This window comes from Papaver somniferum, chromosome 2 (genome assembly GCF_003573695.1).
Source record: "Papaver somniferum cultivar HN1 chromosome 2, ASM357369v1, whole genome shotgun sequence".
Taxonomy (NCBI): domain Eukaryota; kingdom Viridiplantae; phylum Streptophyta; class Magnoliopsida; order Ranunculales; family Papaveraceae; genus Papaver; species Papaver somniferum.
This window is the reverse complement of record NC_039359.1, coordinates 52829646-52857034: the sequence shown is the minus strand read 5'-3', so window position 1 is coordinate 52857034 and position 27389 is coordinate 52829646. Positions and strand designations below refer to the sequence as shown.

General features: G+C 35.3%; 1 pseudogene; it reads right to left on the bottom strand.

Moving 5' to 3' along the window:
* Window positions 1-502: 502 nt before the first annotated feature.
* Window positions 503-26672, bottom strand: LOC113347653 (annotated as a pseudogene).
* Between the last annotated feature and the right edge of the window lie 717 nt (window positions 26673-27389).

Below are 27389 nucleotides of genomic sequence, written 5' to 3'. Positions count from 1 at the left end.
ATTTTTTTTTTTAAATTTATAAAATTTCGAATTTTTGTACTTTCATAATGGTAATTTTGACTAATTAGACGAATTAGTTACACATAAGCACTGTAACATAACCATTTGCCAAACAAAATTTTCAGTTTATCGGCTATATATCGCTTTATATATTATAGTTTACTAAACGTCTAATTGCTTTATTTTTACAGCATGTCACATCAACACGCAACACAACACAACATAAAAATGCTTTTATAAAACTCACGGCAATACCAAACTCCCCTATGATCTCAGCAGTAGTTGAAATTTATTTTAAGTCGGGATCAAATAAAAGGAAAAAAAAAACACTTGAAGATACAAAATAGAGAGACGAAAAGAACTCCATTTGTGCGTTTAGTGATTCGCCATTGGTAAGACCTTCACAAACTCAGCATTTTAGTTTTTGATTTCACATCTTCTACTATGCAAAGAAAAGATCAAATTACAGCTTATAACTTCGGTTTGCCTTTATTTCGTTTCTTCCTGATAGTAACTACTGCATGTAAAACAATTACATTCTCATTACAATTTTCTGTACGAAATTTTGTAGCTAGAATAAATGTAGTTATGCTGTTGATAAACTCAGGTTATGAAGTGATGCATAAGCTCCATCTTGTCTGTTCAAAAGTACTTCAGAACTTCCTTGTTCAATGACCATACCATCTTTGACCACTGCAATGGTATCTGCTCCTTTAACACTAGATAAACGATGAGCTACGACAATAGTTGTCCTGTTTTTCATTACTTTTTCAAATGCTTCTTGTACTATATGTTCTGATTCCGCGTCTAGTGCACTTGTTGCCTCGTCGAGTAGAAGGATCTTAGGATCTTTCAGTATTGCTCTTGCTATAGCGATACGTTGTTTCTGGCCACCGGATAATTGAATTCCTTGCTCCCCGATTAAAGTATCATATGCCTCTGGCAATGCTGATATGAAGTTATGGGCATTGGAGGCTTTTGTCGCTACAATGATCTCATCCTCGGAAAATATTCTTTGTTTCCCATATGCAATATTAGCTTTAATTGTGTCATTAAATAGTATAGGTTCTTGACTTACTAATCCCATCTGTTGCCTCAACCAATTAATCTGTAACTTCTGAATTTCGACTCCGTCCAATAATACACACCCAGAATCGACGTCGTAAAATCTTTGCAGTAGATTGATAACTGTCGATTTCCCACACCCACTTTCCCCAACAAGTGCGACTATCTGCACAGCATTGCGAAAAGTTGTTAGTACATTCGAACCAAAACTCGCGAGTCAGAACAAGCAATAAACCACTTCCTTAGATAGTGATGCTGATGAGATCACCTTTCCAGATGGGATGTTTAGGCAGAAATCTTTTAAGATTTGTACACTAGGACGTGACGGGTAATTGAAGCTGACAATACGAAACTCAATAACGCCTTCCACATTAGCTAGTGTCAATCCTTCATCGCTGTTTGAATCAATCTTAGGTTTGCTGCTTAAAATTTTTAAAATATAAGCAACAGATTCCCTTGTTTTGTTAAAATCAGGACCCATAACATTTGTTGAACTATCCACCACCGAAATGAACAAAACAAAGATGACCTGTACAAAAAAAAGTGTTATACAGTAGTTAGAAACAAAAAAAAAAAAACAGAAAAAAAAACGAGTTAAGACAAGAAATGTACCCTAAACATTTCTTCAAAAGTTTTTTTCTAGTCTTCACAAAATGAACGCCGGCGTAAAAACAGATAGAAGCGCTAGCGTAGATTAGAAATCACAAAATTGGTTAAAAAGATCAAAATCAACAATTCCTAGGTGAAATGGACAGTTAGATTTTGATACTGTTTAAATGGACAAAAATGTAAAAATAGGCAGGATGTAATCAGTTTCATCGTGCCCATTTTCAAATATTTTTTCTTATTTTTAATTTACACAGGATGTATCCAGTTTCATCCTTGCTATTTTTTAAATTTAAGCTGGGATGAAACAAGTTTCATCCCTACTATTTTCTTATTTTCGCCATTTCACCCAAACTATTTTTTACTCGTCCATTTGAACCGTGATTTAAAAATATTTGGACAAATGATCCATTTTCCGATTAGAAATACAGTGAAGCCAAAGCCAACACCAGTTATCAATCCTAGGCGATTTTCTTGTCTCAAGGAGTTCCTGCATTTATTTTTGTAAAGATTAGCAACTTTTTCTTCAGCATGAAAAGATGCAACCGTTATGATACCTCCCACAGCACCAAATGCAACTTGATTTGCTTCTTCATACTTCACCTACACATTAATAAAAATATTGATTACTGATTAGTTAGTATTTATTTTGATGCAGCGTTATATAGAAATCATTAAGCACCACTGACCTTTCCGCCATCTCCATTCGAAGTATCTGAAAATTTCATTCGTGCTTATCCTTCTAGCAAAAATGAAGGCAACAATGTTATAAGCACCATTGTATATTGCCAACTAGATATAAAGGCTATGAGAAGGGCTGCAGTGGTTGTCGATATGTTCTGAATCCATAATGACAAGTAATCTCCAACAAGTGTATGAACCCTTAACGCATCCGTGGATAACCATGTTTCCACTGCACCACTGAAAATGAAAACAAAATAAGAATCCAACGTTATATATATCAGGTTTTGTTAACAAATAGATTACATATGTTACCTTGAATTTGTGTGGTCATCAAACCAGCTCATTTCCTGGTGCACAATTTTTTCGAAACACAGGGATCTAATCCGTTGTACTAGTTTACCACCTGCCACACCTACAAAGTACTGCTGCATAGGTATAAAAATTAGACCAATACAGCCAAGTGCCACAAACATCAATGACCATATCTTCGTATCTCTGAGAAGCTCATTTTGTTCTTCATAAAATATCTTGATTATTCTCGAGAGTAAGAATCCAAGAGTAGGAGGCATTAGACCTTTTATCCCCGAAGCAACCAATCCTAACATTAAAATTATGACTTCTACCTTACTCAAGTATGCACATAGTTTAAAACAAGCCTTGTGTTGCGTTAGTCGATCTTGTTTATTAACTACTTCAATATCATTTTCTTTGTTGTCTTTTATGTCAACTGCTCCGTCATGAGACACTGGAGTATCGACGTACATATCATCTGAAGGTGGCATATATTCACTGTTTGGAGCATCCTCTTGAAGACTAATGAGCTGAGAGTAGATTCCATTTTGCTTGATGATTAATTGGGCGTGAGTTCCTAAACATACACATATACATCAAGCAAGGAACGTTATGGAAAATTTAATGTAGTGTGTATACGTACATGATTTATTTAAATAACCTTTACCTTGCTCCACGATTTTTCCTTGATGTACCACATTAATAATTTTGGCATCTTTAATGGTAGTTAATCTATGAGCAACAATAATAGTTGTTCGATTCAACATTATATGTTCTAAAGCATCTTTTACTATTTGCTCAGATTTAACATCCAATGCGCTCGTGGCTTCATCAAGAAGTAGGATCTTTGGGTTCTTCAAAATGGCTCTTGCAATTGCAATCCTTTGTTTTTGCCCGCCAGATAACTGAATGCCACTTATCATTGTTTCAATTCCCTGTAAAATGCACAAAGTATAAGGAATCCATGGTTGTATACTTGTACGAGACACATAGATGAGTGTAACTAAGTATTATCGAAGGCAACATATCAATGAAAGTTGCAGCATTAGCGAGCTTTACTGCTCGCAGAATTTCTTCTGCAGTTGCATTTTCCTTTCCATAAGTAATGTTCTCTTTTATTGTAGTTGCAAACAAAGTAGGTTCTTGGCTTACTAGTCCAACAACATTTTCTCTAACCCACTTAAGTTGTAGTTCCTTCAAGTTAACGTCGTCAATAAGTACTTCACCGGCTTGAGGATCATAAAATCTCTCTACTAGACTAATCACAGTAGACTTCCCGCTTCCACTTTGTCCTACCAAAGCTGCAGTAGTTCCACTAGGAACGTGTAACGAGAAACCTGATAGTACCTGGACATCAGGTCTTGTCGGATAACTGAAGTAGATTTCGTTCAAACTAATATCACCCTTGATGTTTTCTAATACAACTCCTTTCTTCTCTGAGACATCGATCAAAGGCTTTCGCTCTATTACTTTAAACATCTTGTAGCTCACAGTTTTTCCGGCTATAAATACGCTCAAGCATGGAAATGCTTGGCATAGTGCACTGGTTATCAATCAGGCAGTAACCAGTAAGTACAAAATAGAAACGAAAGAAGATCGAAAGAAGAATCAAAAGTTGTTAAAGTATATATGTTTAATCTTTCAGTATAACATGCAGGTTACTTACATTCCACCAATTCCAAGAGAGAATATAATGTTAGTGATATCCCCGCCATTGAAGCCTTTCTCAGTGATCAACTTAGAGCCGTACCACATTGCTAAGCCGTAAAAACTGTACAGAACGCCAAGTGCAGCACCAAATCCTAGGCCAGAGGTAAATGCTTGCTTTGTCATGAAGGCATACATTTTTGGCAGTATTTTCTTATACTTTTTTACTGCTTCCTTTTCTCCAGTGAAAGAAGCTACCTGTGTACTTATGATTTAAAGCTTTTACTTTGGACTCAATGCTAAATTCTGCGGTTGTGCTAAATATGAATTCATTTATATAATCAAAATTTGGTTGATAAAGTTGTACGAGTATTGCATTGGGCATAATATGATGCTTACCGTTCTAATAGCACCAACTGTTTGTCCCACTACTTCAGCAGCTTCAGCATTTGCTGCTTGTCCTTGGTAACAAACTTTTGACACGTACTTCGTCACGAAGATGCTAGTAATTGCAAGGGGAGGAGATCATGATAACACTAAAAGGGAGAGAGACCAACCTTTTTTAAACGCAATGCCATATGCAACCAAGAAAGTCGTTACGAGCTGTATGAACTTCCCAACCTAAGAAAACCAGAGAAGCCAAATCAGTTATGTAAATCTCCATAAAAGTTAACTTCAACTCCACAAAATCTGGCACTACCTTTTCACCAATGGCATCCTGAATAATGCCAGTGTCACAAGTTAGGCTAACAATGACTTCCCCGGTTGTGGTTTTCTCGTCGAAGAATGTAATATCTTGCTTCAGCACAGCTTGTAGATATTCAACCCGAATTCCACTTGCTTGTTTTTCTCCTGTAACACTCCAACAAGACATCTCTGCATGCAAGATTTGTAGAAGAGAGCCAAAGCACGAATTAATCAGATAATTTGCATGCTAGAATAAGGTTTCCCATTGGAGTTTGAATTTTGTAAAGAAAAGGATGTAAATCATGTATGATAATGCTCATCTAAGAGTGTCCATGGATCCTCTATATCAGGGACGAACTCAGAATTGAACCTAGGGTAGGGCTATTTGTACATTCAAAACATGACGGCCGAAGGCCATCAAAAAAAATTTGGGAGTAAAAGATACGATTAAAATCTTAATCTGTTTAATAACTGTGCTGGTTGGGAGTTATATTAACTCTTTCAAAAAACAAAGGGTTAAATCAAGAGTTTGAACACTTGCCTATAAGTTTAAGCACTATATTGTAATAACTCTTGGACAAAAGATCACAATTTAGTCTGCTACTTGCTATTTGGCTAACAATCTTGTTATAGGGGGCAAGTTCCATTAGAGGGGCGGCAAGTGTGATAGCAATGTCCCTCTTATTGGTTAGGGGTGTTCTATAGGGGTTGTAAATTGACTAGATTACCCTTTTCATCTTGAATGGACTAATTTATCCTTGCTTTTTTCAACTTCATCTTCTCTTCTCCTCCTCTCCACCATTAAAACTGATTTTTCATCGTCCTCTTCGATTAATCGGCGATTTGAAAAATTCATAATCGTTGATTGAAACTATATTAGAGATTTTGAAGAAGAAGGTTGACGAAGATTGTAACCGTTTTAATGAACCAAATCCTCCATTAGGTCAAGAACATCAATTTGAAACTCCTCAACCGTCAAAATCAAGCACAGACTTATTTGAGGTATGTTTCGAAAAACCCAGTTAGGGTTTAGTCTATTGTGTTTGTTTAAGTTAGTTTTGCATCAAAAATTAGGGTTTTGGATCGAAATTGAAACTGGAATTTGTGTGTTGCATGTGAGTTACGGTTAGTAATAACCCAGATACCAAACGTAACTGTATATTTTGATGAACTTACGGTTGTTAACAACCCAAATACGAACCGTAACTTTTAAGTTTTGAGAATTAGGTTATTGTACGGTTGTTATCGAAACCTTAGTTAGGAACCGTAATTCCTTCTGTATGTTTCAAACATGTTTTACAGTTTATATTTTCATCTCACTTACGAACCATAATTGTGTTACGGTTTGTAACTCAATTAAAGTTACCAACCGTACATCATCCTGTATGTTAAGAATTTTTGAAGTAGTGATGTACGGTTCGAAACTGTAATTGACTTACCAACCTTAGTTTAGTTACGGTTGGTATCGATTCATTACTTAACAACCGTAATTGGTTACGGTTTGTAACTGATGTCATATTACGAACCGTAAATTAACCTACTCACCAATTTTTTGTGTTTTGTTTTCTATATTATTTGTTCTACACTTAGTTAATCAATCAATTGTAATGCTTGTGTAGGAATCCTGATAGGGTGAAGAAAAAGAGAGGAAATGACTTAACCTCGATTGATCATACGCCCACCCCTCGCGGTGACAAGCATTTAGGTGTAGATAATAGAGGTATCCACAAGAATGAGAAGAAGAAGAATAAGTTTGAAATTATGTTGAGGGAACAACCTGCGGCTGAATATGAAGTTGAGTTAGAAGGACTGGAACATAATGATCAAGAAGAGGTCGGAGTTGAAACTAACCGTGAAGGCAACGAAAATGAAATTGCAGAGGAAGAAACTAAATATGATGAAGATGAAGAAGAATCTAAAGAAGCCGATGATGATGGAGAGGAGGAAGAGGAATCAAATGATGAATAGGAGGAAGATGAAGAAAATGATGAATAAGAGGAAGATGAAGAAAATGATGAAGAAAAGGAAGAGGAAGAAAATGATGATGAAGAAGAAAATACCAAGGGAAAATAGGTAGTTGTATCTGCACCTCCAAGGCAAAAGAAAGAAAAGAAGCCGAGAAAGGATCCCGCACCGAAAGGGATGCATATTCCTAAAGGCAAAGAATTGTTATTTCCACCGAAGAAGAATAAAATACCTTGGGGAGAGGCCCCAGATAAGTCTTCAATCTTATTTGGTTATACCAGTTCCTGGTCCGCAAAAGTCTGTCAGACAAGAGTATGCTTTTTGTTACTTTTCTTAAAACATTCATTATTTTAATACATTTTGTTTGTTTATTTCAGTTCACCATAATATGCCTATATATTTTTGTATATTTGTTTTTTTAGGACCACGCAAGATGCATAAAATTTCTGAAGTGTCAAAGGGATAAACATTGGTCATTAAGTCAAGAATGTGCTTCGGTTCGCAATCTAGTGGCTAGTACAGGACTAGGACCTGGAATTCTTCATTTGCAATCGGGGTATGATAGTGTTGTGGTCTCTGCCTTTAGGGAACGATATTGTCTTGAAATCGATACGTTTCATCTTCCATTTGGAGAGATGACAATAACACCGGACGATGTGAAGCAAATTACTGACATTGAAGTTGAAGGACAATCTTTGTTTGAAGGTTTCGACAACAACATGTCTTGGACTGACCTTTACATCCTTGTTCAAGAAACACTTAGGTGGGAGAAAGGTGAAACTGAGATGGAGTTTCAGTTGGCTGGTGGTTATGACCCTGCTGAACCACATAAACCAAAAATCATCAAAAAGCTATTATTGAAGAATTTGAGGACCAAGTTTGAAGAAACAGCAGCAAAGGAAAGGGCAGGTGAGGTGACGGATGAAACAAGAGTTAGGCGTATAGCCACAACGTATTTGTTGTATTCTCTTGGGAACGTATTCTTTCCCGATAACTCGGGAAATAGGGTGAATGTTCATTACCGACAAATGTTGAAGAATTTGGACAACATCAAAAAGTATTCTTGGCCACTACAACCCTTGCATATTTACTTGACAGCCTAAGAAATGCCTCTAGGGTTGGAGCTGCTGAAATTTCCGGGAATGTTGCGCTTCTAATGGTAAGTTTGGTTAAATTTTTCTTAGTTTGTTATATTTTTAGTCATGTGCCAATTTTTTATACTTAATTTATTTTTTAGACATGAGATTATGACCACTTTCCGATCCTGAGACCTCCTACTGAATGGGAAGAACATGATTATGGCCCTATGGGAAAGAAGTTCAAGTTCACTGGCAGACAACCAAGGAACAAAAAGGAGAAGCTCATTAACATGAGGGAGCAAATAGATGCTTTCACTGATGAAGATTTTATCTTTGACCCTTATTTGAGGATTGAAAATGGAGTTGATGTTTGTTGGTTCACAGAGACCGCAGGCTACAACGGACCATTGTATCATCCCATGGGCTACGTTATGACCAATCCTCGTCGAACTCTACGCCAAATTCGTCATATTCAACAAAGGGTTATCAAGGAAAACTTCAAATTATCCAAGAAAGAATCCGAGACAAAAGGCCCCACCATTGTACTCAACTATAGCCCAACTCCAACGGTTGATGTTTGGAACAACCGCCATCAAGAAACATACCAACTCGCAACGGGAGAGGCAATTCCTTGTAACAACACGAAAGAAGCCGTTGCTGATTACATGTTTTGGTATTCTCATTTTGGTCATCCATATGTGATCAATAATGATCTGGAGGCCCAGCCATATATGCAATAGGTTATTGCTCAAAGGACGGCAGTCGACGAGACTAAAGAGAAAAAAGGTCTATTTGGTTTGACTTGGAAGAAGCTATATTTCATGTCGATACGTAATTTTGTTATCCTCATGAATTTGGATTTGAATATGAATGATTATTATGAAATAATCTCTTAACACTCTTTTTGATATGTGAATAGAAAGAGCGAGGACAAGCTTTGGCAAATAACAAGACTTCATGCATCCGTCTTAATGGTGTGATTAAAGCTCCTCAACAAAAGATCTTGCAAGAGCAAATAAGGAACATGCATAATCCAAACATGGAAGAATTGTATGAGGGGTTGGTCACGGAAGAAAGAGGCTTAAAAAGGAGTAGAAACTCTCTAGGAGGTGCGATTAGTAGTCGTCGAAAACCTTCACTTAGCAGCGAAGAGACAAATGATGAAGAGGAGGTGCACAGTGTGGGCACTTGCCAAAGAGGTGGTCGTGGTCACGGTAGTCGTGGTGGTCGTCGTGATGGTCCTAAAACTCGTGGTGGTGGTAGCACCAACAAAAGGGGTCGTGGTGGCCGCCATGCTTAGTTATGAATTTATCTTAGTTGTGTGTGGTTAGTTATGAATTTCGACTTATGGATATTATGACAAACTAATAGTTGTGTGTTAGTTATAGATATTATCTTATGAACTTATTTGTGTTAGTTATGGATTTGAACTTATGGATATTATCTATGAATTTGAAGTTATGGATATGTGTTTGTTTGTGACAGTTTTTGTTTGACAATTTTAAGTTACAGAGCCAATTACGGTTGGTAACTAATTTTTGTTACGAACCGTAAATAACTCTGGAACCAATATTTTTCACAAACTTTAGTTACGGCTCATAACTAATTATCGAGACCAACCGTATCTTAAGTTACGGTTCGTAGCTCTTTCACCTTAACCAACCGTAAAAAACCCTGGAACTTATAGTTTTGGGATCTCACCAATTACGGTTACGTACTTTAGAGAATTTCGAGCGACAAAAAGCTAATGGGAACTAATTTAGAAGTATACCTGGTCATTTTCAGTTGCTGGTTCTTCATTTTGTTGGCTAATTTCTTCAATTGGTTGACATTGACCTTCACTATGGGTTAAAAAATCTCTACCATCTAACAAATACTCCATATCAGAATCTCCATCAAGGGGTATGTAGTATTTATTTTCTCTATTGTATAGAGATTCACCCATCTCAAATTTGCCACTGGAATCACTCATTTTGGTTGAGGGAATCAAAATCTAGGGTTTCACAAATATCACAAAAAAAATAAATTCTTCTCCTCTAAACTTTTTTTATAACTCTAAAAATCTGATTTTAAAGTTATTATAAGTGAAAATTAATTATCAACACTAATCTTGATTATCAACACTAAGCTTGATTATAAACACTAATCTTGATTATCAACAATAAGGGTTAATTAGTCATTTCCAGATTTTTTTTATAAGGGGCACTTGAATTACTCATGTAATGACCTTTTTTGTCTTATTAGCTTGCCACCCCTGTAACAGGATTGTTGGCTAAAAAATGATAAAAGAAGTAACATAATTTTCGCTCTCGGCTAAATAGTATGGATATTACCTATTTATCTAGTGGGCTAATCATAAAAACTAATTGCATGCACTAATAAAAAATTCTACGAAATTAAGGGACGGGCTATAGCCCGGGTTAGCCCCTTGCTAGGCCCTTCCCTGCTCTATATGTGTGTATGTTCATTGCGTGGCTGTCAAGTGGGCTAATACCTGCAGCAAGGGTAACTCCTGTCTCGTACAGCGAAGTAACTGACCCGTAGCCCATAACATTTTATTCTTCTTCCAAGAAAAAGTATTCGAAGCATATGAGTAGAGTATGGAAAAAATCAAACAATCCTAGCCGTTACATCTTACATATCTAAGGGTCTACATTGATGGTGATGTGGCACTGATTGTTAGCTTATACGGCTCAAAAGCTTAGCCGCTAGTTGATAGTCCTTGAAATAATATAATAGAGTTAGTTTGATTATATTGACCTAATTAATTTTATTTTGATCTTTTTATAAAATATATAGTATATATTACTCTTTGGTCTAGGATGAATGATACCTGTGTGGAATGACATCATGGATGCTGAGATTGTTTTTTGGTAGTAGAAAAAATATTCTTTTAAGACCAGATATATATTCAATTATTAAGAGATACGGAAATCATTTTTAGATTTGTTTCTTCACTCATCTATTTCTGATCTACTTTATTTCTCTTTTATTTTTTCTTCTTTTGGTGGGGACCTTCTACACTCCGCTATGTATGACAATACCTAGGAATATATTTCACTCCAATCACCGGCATATTTGTCTCCCATGTTACCATGTACCAACGTCCATATCTAAATGGAAACGCCGTTCAGTAGATGGGATTTTCGAGATTAGATAACTGGTCTTTGATGATGCTAATTTTAAAGTAAGATTTCCGTCTCAAAGAGTTATTTTGCTTGTTTCTAGTGAAAAGCACCATTAACACACAAAAAAAGTAATCGCGTATAATGTGTGCATTCGGAAGGTGTATACCATAGAGAATACAGACACCATTAATATACTCAAACCGATAGGTCATAATGATTCTTTTTATTTTATTTTTTAGATCGGTAAAGAAAATTTGATGCAATGGTATCATCACCCAGTATTAGACACTGTAGGTGTGTCAAGTCAATACTAGTCAACAGTTGACTTGACTATTGTGGTTTGTCTGTTTGGTTCACATGAGTGTTGTACTGCTATTGCAGCTCATGTTTTCTCATATAAAGTCTGTAAGAAAACTCTGTGTAATATTAACTTTGACAATTATTCAATAATAAAGATTCTCTGTTTTCTCATGGTATCAATCGGTTCGATCCAAGGGAATTAAAAATTTTCATCAACAATTGCTCTGCAAACAACTTTCTTCAATACTCTTTTAGGAAGATTTGTGAACCACACAATCTTTTCAATATTTCTTTTTCAGATTCGACTTTTTCTTGATTGTTCTAGGTCAAAATTTTAATATCAATATCTTTTTCATCAAGTTTTTTGGTACAATTGGATCCATCGTTCTTCAGTTATCTTATGTTATTAATAGTTTACACCAGAAGACGAAATATGGCTTCTTCTTCCGCTGCTTCAGATGGTAACTTTACTCTACCTTTCTCAAATATTAGAAATTTCGTTTCAGCAAAGTTAGATTCAAAAAATTTATTTGCTATGGCGTGATAAATTCGAATCAATTTTATACTTTACTTCTTTGTTTGGTTATGTTAATGGAGAAGAACAAGAACTGGACAAACAAATTCTTATTAATGGTGTTCTTTCTCTTAATCCAAAGTGGGTTTACTGGAAAAAGGCTGATTTATTTGTTAGGCGTTGTTTGAATGCTACACTAACACCATCAGTTTTTGTTGATGTGATGGGTTTATCTACTGCAAGAGACATATGGTTGTATCTTGAAGTTAGTTTCAAAAATCAATTTATGGCACGCAAGAGTATGTTGAGGAATCAATTGTATGGATGCAATAAAGGTAATTATTCAATTCCTGTCTATCTTCAGAGTATAAAGACAATTGCTGATGCTTTAGCTGCCATAAGAGAGAAAGTGAATCAGTCTGACTTGGTAATGCATGTGTTGAATGGTTTATGAAGGGAATTTGATAATTTTGTTATCTCTGCACAAAATAGAGAAGTGCCTTTCACATTTGTAGAACTAAAACCTAGGTTACTTAATCATGAGTAATGGCTACTTGCACAACACCAAGATACAAAAATGATTTTTGATGCACAACAACCAACTGGGTTTTATTCAAGAAATGTGAACAATGGTAATTCTGGTAATGGATATGGTAGACCAAAAGGAAAGAATGCATGGAATGGTGGTTATAAAAATACCAAGAATGTGCAACATTATAAACCTAATGGGAATTCTTCTGATGTTTATAGATCATATAATGGTTCTTATGATGATTCATCTGGTTCTTCTAGTAATACAAATGGTAGAAGGGATTTCTCACAGGTTGATTGTCAAATTTGTCGAAAAAGAGGTCACTGTGCTAGTAGGTGCCACTTTAGATATTATCTTCCATCTACTTCAAATACTAGTTCAGCTAATATAGCACAACAACAACTTACTTCTATAGGTGAAGATGTGCATCTTTCAAATTTTTCAGCTCCTTCAACATCTGAGACTCCACAATGGTTAGATGATTCTGGTGCAACATCACATATGACTGGTAATGAGGGGCTTCTTCAGCATACTTCTTCTTATAAAGGCAAGCAACAAGTTCAAGTTGGCAATGGTAAGTCTCTAAATATTACTTCAACTGAAACATCTGTTATTGAAACTCCTAAAACTAGTTTTAGGCTCAACATTGTTCTTTTGATTCTAGACATGAATCATAATTTACTTTCAGTAGGTAAATTTACAAAAGACAATTCTTCCTACTTTAAGCTTTATTCTTATGGTTATGAAATTAGAGACTTATCATCTGATGTGTTGCTTGCTAGTGGGACTGTAGTTAACAATTTCATCTCATCTTCATTTTTCTTTGTCTACTTCTTTAAATGATCCTTCTCAAGTTTGGCATAATAGGTTAGGTCATCCATCAGGTCATATTATTCAAAAGTTGCATTCTACAAAACAAAATGTTTTAACTTCTCCTCAATCTTCATCTTTATGTCATCCTTGTCTGTTGTCTAAAAGTAAACAACTTCTTTTTCATTTGTCTTCTTCTCATGAACAAAAACCACTCTCTTTAGTTCTCTGCGATGTTTGGGGTTCAACTATTCCATCTTTAAATGGTTATAGGTACTATATTATTTTTATTGATGATTTCAGTACGTAGGTTTCATTGGATTTATCCAATAAAACTAAAAACAAATGATGCTCAATGTTTTGTTCATTTTAAAACTCATACTGAGGATCAGTTTTCCACAAAAATTATTTCTTTCCAAGTTGATGGTGCAGCAGAACTTGTTAAGGGAATTTTCAAAAATGTTTTAGACCAGAGTGGTATTAATATTCGAATTTCTTGTCCTAAAACACCTCAGCAAAATGGTCTTGCTGAGAGGAAGCATAGACATATAACTGAGATGGAAATACACTTTTATTCGATGCTTTTTGTCCTAAAGAGATGTGGTATGATGCTTATCTCACACCTGCTTATCTTATAAACAGGACACAAATAGACTTTTATAATATAAATCTCCTTTTGAGGTTCTTTTTGGTACAACTCCTGATTATTCTCTTTTAAAAGTTTTTGGTACTATTTGTTACCCTCATTTGGCTCATACCAGAAATGATAAATTGTACTCAAAGTCTGTCATCTTTTTGGGTTATAGTCCTATGCATAAGGGGTAAAAATGCTATAATCTTATTACTAAGAAATCTTTTGTCTCTAGAAATGTTATTTTTGATGAGTCAAATTTTTATTTCTCAAATCCCGTGCCTTCAATTTCAGATTCCACAACTACTGATGTTTCACCTATTCCTAATTCTTTTCCTGTTCAGGATTCCATTGCTTCTGATAGTGATAATTCTATTACCACTATGGTTACTAGAGCACAAAAAGGGATTTCAAAATCTAAGATTTTTCCAGATTATGTGTCTCATGTTTCAAACATCCTATTTCTTTTTCATATGCATCTTTGTTAACTACAGTCACTGAACCCAAGACTTTTAAGCAAGAAATCACAAATCCTATGTGGAAAGTTTTTATGAAAGAAGAGTATATAATATTAAGAGACAATGACACTTGGGACCATGTAGCTCCAGAGCCTCACATGAATATTCTAGGTTCAAAATGGGTACACAAAGTTAAACAAAAGTCAGATGGTACTATTGACAGGCTTAAGTCTAGATTGGTTGCTAAGGGATACAACCAGCAAGATGGTATTGATTATAATAAGATTTTTAGTCCAATTGTAAAGTGTACTATTCTAAGAGTTGTTTTGTGTATGAATATCTTCTATAATTGGAAGATTAGACAGTTGGATGTTAGTAACGCATTTCTACGTGGATATTTAGATGAGGATGTTTATATGTCTCAGCCACGGGGTTTTACTAATGCAGATTCTCCTTCCAATTATGTTTGTCATCTTAAGAAGAGTTTATATGGGTTGAAACAAGCTCCTGGAGCATCGTTTCATAGATTTAGTACTTTTCTCTATTCAAATGGTTTTAAGAAGTCAATCTCTGATAATTCTATGTTTGTGTTTACTTTAAAGCAAAGCATGCTTGTTCTATTATTGTATGTGGATGACATTCTGTTAACTGGTAGCTCCCCTGTTATGATTGATTCTTTGATTTATTCCCTCAAGAAAGAATTTTCCATGAAGGAGTTAGGTGATTTGGGATATTTCTTAGGACTTGAAGCTGTAAAAAGTGCAGATTCTATTTTATTGACACAGAAAAAGTATATTTTGAGTTACTCATAAAGGAAAATATGTTGGATAGTAAACCTTGTGATACTCCCGTGGTGAAAGTTGCAAGAGTGTCAATTCATGATGGCAATAAATTAGCTGATCCTAGTGAATACAGAACTATTGTTGGTAGCTTACAGTATTTGACAGTTAATTACAAGGCTGGATATTTGTTTTGGAGTAAATTATGTTTCAAAGTTTATGCATTCTCCATCAGATGCACATATGCAGTTAGTTAAAAGAATACTCAGATATTTGAAAGGAACAATTGGGGCTAGGAATCACTTTAAGAAGGGATAATTTACAGCAGTTAAAGGAATACACAGATTCTAATTGGGCAGGATGCCCAGATACAAGAAGATCAACTTCTGGTTATGATGTTTTTCTTGGTACAAATTTAATTTCTTGGTCATCTAAAAAGCATCTCATTGTATCCAAATCATCTCCTGAGGCTGAATATAAGTTTTTTTCAGTTGCATCTGCAGAATTAAAGTGGCTTTCAGATTTATTGTCAGAATTACAAGTTTCTATTTCTACACCAACAATACTTCTTTGTGATAATACAAGTGCTTTGTATTTAGCATCTAATCCTTTTTTTCATGCTAGGACAAAGCATATAGAGATCCAATATCATACTATCAGAGAGCTAGTGGAGAAGGATTTTGTGCAGCTTCAACGTGTGCCCAGTGAAGACCAAGTTGCTGAAATTTTTACCAAGGGACTTTGTGCTCCCACTTTTTCCAGATTGCTGAGAAGTTTGGTGGATACAACATTGCAGTAGCTTGTCAGAGTCTTGTGTATTTCAGTAGCTTGTCAGAGTGTGTGTTTTGTTCGGTATCTCTGTTCTTATTAGACACTATAAGTGTGTCAATAGTTTGTGTGTGAAGTCTTTTCAAACTTATTATTGTTTAGCACATAACAGTTTGAGGGGGTGTATTAGACACTGTAAGTGTGTCAATAGTTTGTGTGTCAAGTCAATACTAGACAACAGTTGACTTGACTATTGTGATTTGTCTGTGTGGTTCACATGAGTGTTGCTATTACAACTCATGTTTACTCATATAAAGTCTGTAAGAAAACTCTGTGTAAGATTAACTTTGACAATTATTGAATAATAAAGATTTTCTGTTTTCTCACCCAGTAATTTTATCACTGTATTATAATGACACCGGTAATAGATCATAAGGATTATTTTGATTATTTGTACAACCAGCAGCGAATTCAAGTATGGACAAACTAGTTCACCAACTAGCTACCAAAGGCAATTAATACACACTACTATTTTCTTTAATCGTTATAGGACAATGGACCAGTAGAACTAGAAACCATTATGAGACACAACTAGGTATGGGATTTAATCCCTTTATGAGAACTGGCCCGTCTACATGAAGGCCCTCAAAAGTTACAGTGGAAATAGTGGGCATGGATGGATCGTTACATGAAACTGTCGTCATAAGTAGGAGTTAAGAAGGGGCTGCTGAACCTTGGAACTCTCCACCGACTATGATTTATGATGCTACGGGGAGCCGGGGACCATGACCGGGGAGCAGGTGAGATGACATGACCACCTCTGTGGAGGACGGGGCTCCAACCTTGTTGTAGTTGTCAGAAATAACTCTTTAAGGAGCTACGGATATAGTCCAAGGACCACTATTCCACGCCATCAAGAAAAAAAAAACAAACAAACAAATAAAATGTCCTCCCCACTTTTCTATTGCTATCAACCTTTCATTGTCTTGGTCGTTCTCGGGGATGATACACTGATCGCGGATTGAATCCCGCGGTTCAACCCGCAAGAAACAAAACACAGGGTCCTTTCTGACCCAGCGCCCGGCGGATTTGCAGGGATGGGTTAAGAATGGGACCCACCACCTCACTCTGACAATCCCACTTCACGGGATAGCCCGCAGGATGCTAATCATTTCCGGGTCATTCCCCATTCTCGGGATGCTGGGTTTCATGCCTCTTTCTCTTCTGTTTTTATTTTTTTTCTTTTGTTGGTAAAGAGTTTAGTGATGTACTCATTAAATGTACCACGATATTACATTGACAAAGTTTTTGCTTTTACTTGACTAAAATTTCCTTTAATGTTTTATGAGGAAAAAATAAACTAAAAGTTAAGCTTAAGATCATGGTTTTGAAACCTCCGATTTGCGATTCGAGTCGTACGATTCGATCCAAATCCTTTCATTCGATTGATTTGATTCAAATCGTCGGAGTGAATCGTTTCTTCCATAAATCGTACATTGACCAACTTTGACTTACGATTCTGATTTTTTGACTACGAAACTTATGTTGAAATAATGCTATGAAAAATTTAAAGTGGTTGTAGAGAGTGGAACCTCAGCGGTCTTGCTCCCAGTAGTGGGTCTCGACCACTGTACCAACTTGGTCGTTGTTGTTATGTTTAACTTATTTTACATATATACTAATTATACATAAAAAAATCAAGAATGAAAACTATTTGTTTAGTTAAGTGAAATATATAGTTATACATATAGCAATTCAACAATAAACCATGAATTTTCGATTCACGATTTAACATACGGTTCGATTCTCTAAATTAAAAGACGATTCGCTCAGCGATTCACGATTTCACAACCTTGCTTAAGATGGCGAGCGAGCAAAAGAATTTCTCGCTTTTAAAGAGAGTTCCTATACTGACCGCTTGTTAAACACCACGGCCTATCTGATATCTGATAGAGTGGTGGGCCCACCCCAGTAGGGTGGGATTTGGGTTGGGTTAACCCACCCAACTCATGCCCAACCCTATTATCGGGCGGATATGGGCAGTGTATTTCAAAACTTTCGGCAAGTTTGGGCAAAAAATTTAAATCCGAGTTATATTTGGGAAAACATGGAAACAAATATTTCTAACCCAAGCAACCAGTCCAAACCGAAAAACTATGATTTAGTTATATAAAATTATTTTTATAATTGGTATCATTATCAATTTAGATTAATTTTAGATATTATCTTCTAATCTAATAATGAAAATATAAATCATATCTATCTCATTAATCATTCGATATTTTTTTTTACATAGATTAGGCATTGCTATTCAGAAAGGTATTGGAGCACAGCTTGTTGCTAGGCTGCCAACTAAAAGCTTTGTTTAGATTCGAACTTAATCAATTGAGTATTATTTGTATTAGAAAAAAATAAGTTAATCATTCGATATGGAGAAAGTTTACATTATTGTAAGTAATCTTCAATTATTTGGAAATTTAAATTATATGGAGCAATTAAATCTTCTTATTACTAAAATTTGTTATTATTATATTAACAAACTCGTGTGTCTAGCGAAATTTGGCCAACCCGAGAAACATAACTTGGGAGGATTTTGGTCAGTATCTCCATGAGTTCCATGGATTCGATGGACAATCTGGGAAAAAAAATTAACTCGGGTCTGCCTCGGCCAAACCTTCTAACCTTCTCAACCAACCCAAATCCTATCCCTACACCCCCAGTGTCTCATCGCGAATCTCACGACCACTGTCGTAAATTTAACTTAAGACTTTACTCTAGGCAGCACTCAAAATTCCTAAAATCCCTAGTCATCCTTTCATTGTTTTTTAGGTGTCATATTCCGTCATCTGAAGTTTAGAATTTGTCGATGACCATATTTCTTAAATTTTTCCAAAGCACCTCCTAATATAAAATCCTGGTTCCATCACTGGTAAAATGAAAACTGTATTATATACCTAGTGTAATGAAGAAAACTTATATTTGTTAAAAAATTTCAATTTTTCGTATATATAAATAAATAAAGCAACGATCACGGTCGATAAAAAAGTACATGAGAAACTGAGATTGAACTAGATTTGGCTAAGCTTTAATAGTGATGGCAATTTAGTTCGGTCATCCATTTTAGACATCTCATGTCCCCCATCTTCTATGTGGGAACCAAATTGGTAGCAATTAATTTGTGTAGGTGCAAAGTTAGTCTTGCTCTGTCCAATAATTAAAATTTACATTTATGTCGATTTTCATTGAGTTTTGTTATCTTGTGTATCCATGCATAACATAAGGACCAATCATTGCATTGGAACTTGTAAAATATAATTAAAAATCAAGAGAGATGATGCATCTTTGCATTGGAGAATGCATAATCTCACACTCCATAAACGCAAATTTGAAAAACCAATTAAAATTTGCATTCTCCAATGCAAAGATTCATCTTCTCTCTTGATTTTTGATTGTGTTTTACAATATCCAATGCAATGATTAGTCCTTATTTTGTGCATGGATGTACAAGATAACAAAACCCATTTTCAAATAATAGAATGCTTGAACCGTTCAGCTGCAAATATAAATAAATAAATAAACAAGGTCAGTAGAAAGTTGATAATCCACCAATAAGCCACTATTTTATCTTGTTATTCTTGATGGCTCAGGAGACTAACCTATTTTTTCTATTTTTTTTCTTTGCTGACAATTATTTAAAATATATTTTTTAGTTATATATATATATATATATATATATATTGTAACCTATTTTATGTTAATTTATATATTGCAAAAAGCGAAAATTGATTGAAAAACTTTACTTTTTTTGGATTATGGAAGATATTATTAGAATGAAGCAGCAATTACACGAGGTTAGGTGATACCCAAGGAGTCATCCATTATAATTTGACTGAAAAAGTATTTCCTTCGCTTCTCAAAATTAATTCATATGTGTTGAATTTTAAAGTGGCTAAAAAATGTGCTTTCCCTTTTTCAGTTTTTTGGTTGAATACTCCTTGGATTTGAATTCCTGAGTCTATATGAAAAGAAAAATATGACCATTGTTCAAATAACCAGAATCCAAATATAATGATTCTATTATCATAACTGCCTATTTCATCCAATTAATTTTAGTACAGATGACTAAGATGCCCTCTCTTCTTTTCTAGTCTTAATATCCTCGTTGAAACATACAAGTCCTCTCCTCCACCACCTCCGGTTAACCAGAAATCGATCGATGATGGTGTATCACTTCGGTAATATTTTCAGCTAGAGAATCTTACCATTCGTATACCAGGTATTATATCTCAAAACTCGATCTTTCCTGTGTTTTTTGACCATTCCAATTTCTGCCACCATGAATACCCACCTCCACCTCCACCACCATTACCATCACTACCAGCAACAACATCACCTCCACAAATACCAGGAATTTTAATTGATGCAACCTGATTTCGAAGTTATTTGTTAAATTGACCAATTTTTTTTTTTGTTAAATTTCAATTTGGTTCCAATTTCGTTCTTGAAGCAACAATGAATTATTATTGTTGAATGGTGTATGAAAGATATGTTTTTTTCTTCTTAATTTGTAGTTAAATTGCAGGGAAGGAGATGAGACAATAATTAACAGAACACCAAATTCGTCCATGCCCACGTCAAGTCACGTACAACAGGTGGTTGTAGAAATGCCTAAATGACCAGTTTCTTTGTTCTTTGAGAAATATGCCTGCATATATCAATGCCCAAGTGATGACTCCTGTGTATGATATGATGCCTTGAATTTCCCCCATACGCCATGAATCTGATGTTGTGTCCGTGTCATACATCATTTTCTTATTACATTGCTTAAGTTTTGGTTGAGTACATACGAGCAATTCCTATGGAATGAACAAACATGGAGTTTGTTCATTTTTCTCCCACTATGGAATGAACAAACATGAAAAATGGATGTTCAAACCATCAGATTTTTTGGTTTGAACATCGAGTCGGTAGAACCAGCGCGCGTCTGTGGAAATGACGAGCGTCATATCTAGCAACGCTGGCGCCAGTAAGGAAAACGCCAGCATTTGAATGTTGAAAGCACGTTAGCAGGTATAGGTCCAGCGTGCTTATTAAAAACGCCAGCGTCATACCCAAAAACGCCAACTGCTCCACCTGAACGGCTGAAAACTCTTGTGATCCAACGGCTACAATTTTTTGAATACTATAAATAATCTTGATTTCAACTCAAAATTCACACATTCTTCACTGTCAAAGCATCTACAAAAATGCCTCCCAGAGTTCCTTCTGTTAGATTCACTCAACAAAAGGATTTAGCTATTTGTAGAGCCTTCGTTTTTCACACACAAGATGTTGTCTTTCGTAATGTAGCCGTATCGACGTTGACTTTCTGGAAGAAAGTTTTCAGAATGTTCACCGCTGAAACATGGAACATTTATGGGCGTGATTCTCACGGATTATCGCATCGTTTTAGTTCAATTAGTATCCATGTATTGGAGTTCATGGATTTACTAATGGAGAATCACAAAAATAAGCTCAACGGTGAAGCCGAACATGAAGTGTAACCCAGAACTCTAGCGATGTGGCCAGTATCTCATAGAGGTCTTCCTTTCTACTTCCATGCTTGTTTCAACATTCTTAGGGTGATCAACAGATACGATCCCCTACTCTAGGAATTCCACCACCCACTGAGAATTAGGACGCCTATATAGTAGTTGTTTTAATCTAATGTATTTATTTCTTTTATTTTCATGTATGATGTGGTTGTTCAATGCAGTACGTTTTTATTTATGATGTTAATATTGATGGTGCAATTTTTAATCCAGGAAAAATTTAAATTACTGACGTGCAAATCTGATGATAATCGTAATAACATAATATCATAGTGAATCGATTTGTCCTACAACTTCAATCAGTCCACTCCACCAAAAAACACCTGGGACATTCCCAGAAATGCCTTCCATATGTGTCTTCTTCAGAAGAAGTCCCCAAATGCATAAAAGTCCTGCAACCGGGCTTTGAGCATGAACTGATTCTCTGTGGACAGTGTTTGTATTCGTGATCTCCATATCCACAATGCTTGTAGTGTAATAACTCCTTCTTCAATTTGTTGAAGTTTTTGCAGAGTGTTGCAATCTTTTATTCTTCTTCTTTTTTTATCTTCATAGCATCATCTAGCATATGTGGTTCCTCTGGACAATTGGGATCTTGACATTGCAAATACCCGAGCTTTTTCGGTTGTGATTCAATCACCATTCTGATCCGTGAACAACCTTCCCGCGGACACTTTGAATACATCCAAGTAGATTGCATAAGACTGTGGTTATCCATGAAACATAATGGGCAAACCTCTTTTGCTTCGACACATAATATTTGCTTCGCTTTGCCTTTAGAAAACATGGTGGATGATGAGAAAGAAATTGGTTGTTTTGGTTTAGAATAAAACCTAGTGATGCATTTATAATAGAAAATAGGCGTTGGTAATTCGAACGGGCGTTCAAAGGAAAGTCGCGGGAGATTTTACTTTGAACGCCAACGGCTAAATCTCAATTTCCAACGGCAAACTTTTATTTCTCAACCTATAAATTTCATTTCTCCTATCTCCAAAATCACGTCTTCTTCTTCTTCTTTTTTCCTACATCTCTCCTCCTTTGCAGAAATGTCTGTTAGAAATCGTGGTCCCAAATTTACTCAAGAAGAGGATATAACTCTATGCAAAGCATATTTCTTTCATAGAGTAATCACTGGTGTTGTTATTTCTCATGACGGTTATTTTTGGGAGAACGTTTTTTCAATGTTCGTCTCATTGACGGGAAACCCAGGAAACCGAGATGCCCGTCGATTGCGTGCTCGTTTTCAATCTATTAGGCTTGAAGTCCAGCCATTTCTTGCTCTGGTAATAGAAATTGATCGAGAAAAGTTCAGCGGTGTAACTGAAGATGAAGTGATCCAAACAACTCTTGATAATTGGGAGGAAGCTCACTGTAAGACTTTTCGTTACGAAGCGTGTTTCAGAATTCTAAAAGATGGTCCATCTAAAGCACATCGTTACTGCACTCAAATGACGCTTCCGAAATTTACAATGGAAGAAGATGTTGCTCTTGTTCGATGTTGGTTACATCGTATGGCAAGACCAATGAACAATGACAATTTCTGGGAAAGAGTATTGGGACATTTTGTAGCATCGCGGAACGAAGCCATAAGAAGCAGCAAGAGCCTAGAACTAAGAATCGCATTCATCACTAATGAAGTCAAACATTATACGGAAGTATTGTGGATGATTCGTCGTAGCAATTCTGGATTATCCAACGAAGAATTGGAAACCATCGCTCAGACCAAGTTTACCGAAGAAAGCGGGAGAGAGTTTAGGCATTTTGAATGCTATGAACTTTACACAGACAATGTTGCTAGATTTGATGTAGTTTGATGCTTTTGTTGTGGTTTATTAAAATGTAGTTTGATGTTATTTGTAAGTTTAATAAATTGTAATAAATTTCACTTAATCTGAAGTGGAAATATATTTTAAAATATAAACATTTTCATTCATTGATATTACTGCCAATTCTTTTACAAGATATAAACTTATTAGACAACAATAAAAACTTCAATAAAAATCAAGTACAAATTTTGGCCTCCTGTTTATCTCCATTTGACGTATTTTCCATTCAACGCGCTTTTTGACGGTTTCACCATTATTTTTGAATTTTTTGTTGTTAACTTTCAAAACTGGAGCTCTTCTTTTCCTTTTAGCGGAACATTTTCTTGAAGAAACTTCAAAAACTTGCACTTCCCTCTTACAGTTTTCAATCTTTTTAAAACTCCCACATATCTTAGAAACAACAGCTTCAAGTTTTGCATCGCAAAAAAATGTGATGGCCTTTTCAGCCATTGAGGATTAGATTTTAGAAGAGAAAATTCAAGAGAAGTGAATTTTGGTGTGAGTGAATTGTTTGAATTCGATGGTAATTTATAGAGGTAAAAAGTGAATTTTGAATTTTAAAAAAAAAAACGTTGGCGATTTTTCTACAAACACCGGCGTCATATGTTAGGACGCCGCGTCGAAGCTTCGGACGACGGCGCTTGGCTTACCAACGCCGGCGCTTTTATCGCAGACTCCAGCATTTTTCCCTCGGACACGCGTTTAGTTATCTAACGCCCAGTACTTTACCATACTGGAAAAACCAGTTTGGCCATTCACCTGGCTGAACAAAATTTTGCATCTGACCATTGCCATAAGAATTACCCTAACATCTTTAAAATGTCTTGGCAGGTGGATACGTATACGAACCCAATTAAAAATACAACTAACGAGGACCCAATATGGTTGTAGTAATTAACATAATTGTAGTACATATATCCGGAAAACACAATGTGCACCTGGGTGCATATTGTATATTTTAATAGAAAAATTGGTTTTGGCCTAGATACACCTGAGTGCATGATGTATTTCTTTTTTTTTTGAAGTTTTTGTCGCTCTTTTAATTTTTCTTCTTTAATACTTGTTTTTTTTTCTTTTGATGTTTTGATTATGAATCTAATGGTGATAGTGGTGGATTTATTTGTCGAGATCATGAACTAATAAGTTTGGTTATGTATAATATATTGTAGGTGATTATTAGGATTAACCTAGATTTATCCGCAAAGTACACAAGATACACCAGAGTGCATAATGTATAATTCTGACGGAAAGTAGGTTTTGGCTGGTTGCATCCGAGTGCATAATGTATATTTTTTTGATTTGTATAGGAAAAACATTTTGGCCAGGTTGCACCTGGGTGCATAATGCATATTTTTATATGAAATAAATTTTGTTCAAGTTGCACCTGGGTGCATAATGCATATTTTTATAGGAAATTAATTTTGGTCAGGTTGCAACTGGGTGCATAATGTATCCTCGGCGTGGTTTAAATTATTATTTTTTTTCGAATTTCATATCAACAATGAATCTTGTTTTGTAGAGATTTTCGAGCCCTTTCCAAATATATAAATTTTATTAAAATCCTACTTATACTTCGGAAGTTAAGACTTTTCTAACGATTAATTTAAATTAGAGAAATAAAATAAACAGGAGAAAAATGATATTATAAAGAATAAAATTTAAAATAAAGGGTATATATGTCTAAATTTTCTTGTGTCTTTTTCACCCAGATCCATAATTTGGTTATCCACTATTCCCATACTTTATGGATTTTGGTCATATGACCCATTTTCTGTCCGTTTTTTGTTTAATTCAAATGGATTTCTCTTTCGGAAAATGGGTCATTTATCCAAATATTTTTAAAACATGGTTCTAATGGACGGGTAAAAATTAATATGGGTGAAATGGACACCAAAAAAATAGCAAGGATGAAACTGGATTCATCTTGCCTAAACTTAAAAAATAGCGAGGATAAAACTGGATGTATCCTGATATAAATTAAAAATAAGAAAAAGTATTTGAAAATCGATAGGATGAAACTGTTTACATCCTGGATATTTTTACATTATCATGCATTTAAACAATATCAAATTTTACATGCCTTTTTCACCCAGTAATTGTTGATTTTAGTCTTTTTAACTCATTTTGTGTTTTTTTTCTTAATTGCAAAATCAATAAAAAAAATATAATTATTTCAAGTTAAAAGAAATATTTTCGCTTAACATAATGCAATTTCTATTTAATCTTACACGATACTCACAGTTACGCGATTTATTTACCTGAATAAAATATGATTTAGGGGATGTCACGATAGTACGAGAATAGAATCATGATATGATAATATTAGTGGCCGGAAAATTCGTTAGCACCGCGCTCTTTACCAATAAGAAAAATAAAATAACTCTTAGATTCACTTACGTATGAATGTTGCAATGCCCACTGCGATTCCCAAGTACACCGTCTTCAGTGCAATCTAAAAACACACAAACATATAAATATACTTAAAAATAAAAATATTCTATAAAATTATTGGTGGCTCAACAAAAATAGTCTTCAAATACCTGGGGTTAATTACTCAAAAAAATACCAAAATATTAATCTTTAATAATAAAACTATTGATGGCTCAACAAAAACAATCATCATAGGTTAATAAAAAATGAGAATAAAATAACAACCACGAGTGATTTCCGATCTACATGATCTAAAAGAAGTGAGACGACGATTCATCTTGTTGTCATGCGTACAACATGACCAATAGTAATGTCAAACGGAAAAAGGGAGATGATACATAAAATTGTAGATTTCGAGGGAAAAAATTGGGGTACGAAGAGAAGATGGAAGTAAGGATAAGCAGTAAATTTGTAACGTCGAGGACCTAGTGTAAAACAAGTTCTAAAGTATAAACTGATTTGTAAACCAATTATACAAAGTAGAGCCATTTTGTAACTGTCCTTATTTAATATCCTAAATTTAAACAATGTAACCAAATTAAATATTGGAACCAAATAATACTAATCCCACCCGTGAATGGTGTGCAAAATTATAGAAGACATGAAACTCTGCAGAAATTATGGATATAAAAAGTTGTACGTACTTTGTTCACCAAATTTGAATTGTCAAAGACTTCCAACGGAGTCGATAATTTGTCCAAGCATGGGAATCAAGAGTGGCATCCCCAAACCACTTACGATAGAAGAGACTGTCCCTATGAGCATCATCAAAATATCATATTGATCTGCATATGAGAATAGCTTGTAATATGGTACTGCTTCTGATCCCTTCTTCTCTTGATCATCTCCATCAACAGCTTTCTTGATCGCCATGGACATGGCTGTCTAGATATATTGATATTGTGAAACGAGAGTGAACAGTTCACAGTACTTATAGCAACTTGAGGGTGAGGGTAGCAGGGACGCCACATTGTCTTTCAGTCATTTATTGGTTTTGAGAATCGTTAATATCAGCATTTTGTAAGGGTGATATTGTCCAAGCGTTAAAAAGTTGTACACCCAACGGATGAAAAACAAAATGTGAAGTTGCTAAGAGGGCACATTAGAAGTTGCGTGCACAAAATGTGATTGCACTGTTCATTCCCTTGCTGCTATTAGATGGTTAGACTTGAGCGTGCACACACGTTGGCGGTTAGAGGGTGGCTCTTAGTTAACAATTCAGGGTTCGCAAAAAGTTTGCGATGTAAACACCCTTAAATTATCATAGGGTAATGAAGAGACTAATCCCAATATACAATACCATCATCCGCGGAACTCTATCTCTTTCTGGGAGAATTCCCTACTTTTATAGATAAAGTCTGACATGTAAGTACCGTACACGTGTACTCTAATACCTTTTCTAGTAAGTCTTTTATTATTAACCGTACATATGTACTATTACAGCTGGGGTTATTTAGGCACCCACTGGTTATCATCTTCGGGGCAACCCACCTTTGGGGCATCCCACTTGTATTGCATCATCGTCCATAGACCTCGGCCTTGCTAATGGTGGCTTCGGTTAATACTCGAAGCCCCCATTCCTGTCCTCGGTTCTTGGT